Source organism: Nomascus leucogenys, chromosome 11, assembly GCF_006542625.1.
Source record: "Nomascus leucogenys isolate Asia chromosome 11, Asia_NLE_v1, whole genome shotgun sequence".
In the NCBI taxonomy this organism is placed as follows: Eukaryota; Metazoa; Chordata; class Mammalia; order Primates; family Hylobatidae; genus Nomascus; species Nomascus leucogenys.
The window spans coordinates 57,746,987-57,749,827 of NC_044391.1; positions in this window are offsets into that span (position 1 = coordinate 57,746,987).

Sequence of the window (2,841 nt, forward strand, 5' to 3'; positions counted from 1 at the left end):
GGGATTATAGGCGTGAGCCACTGCGTCTGGCCTGGTGTGGGTTCTTATGTTGGATCCTGTGGATCTCTGGGAGGGCATGAATGGACTTCAGAGGTCTGTAAGCCTGTCCCCACCTCCAGTTATGCATATGTGCATATCTGCTCTTCTCTGGGGAAGAAGTCCATTGAAGTTTTATTTATCTTTTTTTTTTTTAATTTTTTTTCTTGAGACGGAATTTCACTCTTGTTGCCCAGTCTGGAGTGCAGTGGCATGATCTTGGCTCACTGCAACCTCTGCCTCCCGGGTTCAAGCGATTCTTCTGCCTCAGCCTCCCAAGTAGCTGGGATTACAGGGGCGCACCACCATGCTCAGCTAACTTTTGTATTTTTAGTAGAGATGGGGTTTCACCATGTTGGCTAGGCTGGTCTCAAACTCCTGACCTCAAGTGATCCACCTACCTCAGCCTCCCAAAGTGTTGGGATTACAGGCATGAGCCACCATGCCTGGCCTGAAGTTTCATTTAGTTCTCATGAAGGTTCCTGGCCCCAGAAGAGAAGAAGCCTGCATCTAAGCTACAGTGTTACTGTTTTACACCAGCCCCTCACCCAGGGAGCCCTCTGGCCTTCTGTCCCCACCCATCCTGCTATCACCTTATAGCTTACTCCCCCCACCCTCTCTGTTCCCACTCTTCACCCCATGACCTCCACTCACCGCCGCCTGCACTGTTACCTTCTCTCTGAATATCTGTCCTTGCTCCCACACGTCTTCTCTCTGCAACATGCCTTTGCAGTGCTTTTGGCCTCTACTGCTGCACCCTGTACTCTTCCCTTTGCCCTCTGTGACTCCCCTCAAGCCCCGCCTCCGTGTCCTACCTTCCCTGGGACTGTGCCTTGCCTATCTTGTTCCTGGCTGTCTTCACTGGTGACCTGTGGATATGACAAAAAAGTTGAGGATGTGGGAGTAGGGGAGAGAAGAGCGGAGGACGGAAAGCAGAAGAAGAAAGTGAAAGAAGCTCTAGAGGAAACCACAGGGCCTGTGGGGAAGGGGGGTTATTGCCGTGGTAACCCCTGGTTGTGGGGGAAGGGTATAGGTCCTGGCTATCCCATAGCCTGAGGCCAGCCAAGCCCACCCAGAGAAAGAGTCCCTCCTCTCCAATTGTCCCCTCCTAGCAGCTATACCTCTGCAATCCATCTGACATTTATTGAGCGCCTACTATAAGATGGACACTTGGCTAGGTGCAGTGGCTCCAGCAGGGAAGCCTGGTAGAGCCAGTTCCTGCCCACAAGGAGTGCTCCTTCTGGTAGGGGAGATCGACCTGCAAACACAGACCTCATGTCTAGTTCCCTCTCAAAGCTCTTAGTGATCTGTATGGGCCAGGAGCAAATCTCATTAATATTTTCCTGCTCTCCCTATGGGCTTCATCCTTGCCTTGGCTTCAGCTGTTGTTCCTACACTCTCTGCTTCTCCCAGTTCACCTCCTCCACCCCTTTCCCAGGCTCCACTACTGTGTTGGCTCCTGGCCCCCCGATCACATGCTCTGAGCCTGGCCCTATGCCTCTCTTCCAAGTTGCCAGTTGTCTGGACCTTGAATTTCTCAAAGCCTCTTCACTTCTCACCTCTGTTACTTCTCATCCCTACTAATTCTCTTATCAAGCCCTTACTTAGTATGTGCCAGGTAGTCTTGTAGGCAATTGATATGAATTACCTCTTTTAATTCTCACGACAATCCTGTGAGTCTTGCTGGACAGATGAGAAAACAGCTGCAGGCAGGGTTAAGTAATTCAGCTAAGCTCCTTACTACTAGTAAGTAGTAGAGCCAGGATTTGAACTCTAGCAACTTGGCTCCAGAGCCTATGTAGTCAAGCACACTAATACAATGTATCCTGGGTTTTCAAAATGAACAAGTCTCTAACTTCCAGCCTCTCTACAGTACTTACTGACTCTATTCCCTCCTGTCATGTTCTTTCCTATATAAGTAAATGGAGAGATCATGAATTTTGGAGGCAGGCAGACCCGGATTTAAATCCCAGACCAGCCGAGTGTTCCTGTAATCCCAGCTACTCAGGAGGCTAAAGTGGGAGGATTGCTTGAGTCCAGGAGTTACAGACCAGCCTGGGCAACACAGCAAGACCCTGTCTCAAAAATAAAAAAACAGGCTGGGCATGGTGGCCCACACCTGTAATCCCAGCACTTCGGGAGGCCGAGGTGGGCAGATCAATTGAGGTCAGGAGTTTGAGACCAGCCTGGCCAACATGGTGAAACCCCGTCTCTACTAAGAATATAAAACATTGCCGGGCATGGTGGTGCACCCCTGTAGTCTCAGCTACTCGGGAGGCTGAGGCAGGAGAATCACTTGAACCTGGGAGGCGGAGTTTGCAGTGAGCTGAGATTGTGCTGTGGGACTCCAGCCTGGGAAACAGAGCAAGACCCTGTCTCAAAAATTAAATTAAATTAAATTAAAATTAAAATAATAAAATAATAAAAATTTAAAATAAAAATCTTTTTTCTTTTTTTTCTTTTTTAAATCCTAGACTAGGTACTTACTAGCTGTGGGACCTTGGGCAAAATTCTTTATTTCCTGCTTCCAAGCCTCAATCTCTGCATCTATAAAATTGGGGCTTGGGGGAATATTAACCCCTACCTGATGAGATTGTTGTGAGGGTTAATTGTAATATGTTACGTTCAACACATGACAGGGGTTCAATAAATGAGCTTCTTTCTTCCAGATCTCTGTATTGTCCACTCCCTTGGCTGAGCCCCACCCCTATCTGCTCCACCTTCTAGATCAGTCACCCCCACCAACCCCAAATCTTCCCCACCCTGGGGAGTGTCACTTCCTCCTCTGCAGTCTCCCAGATCAGT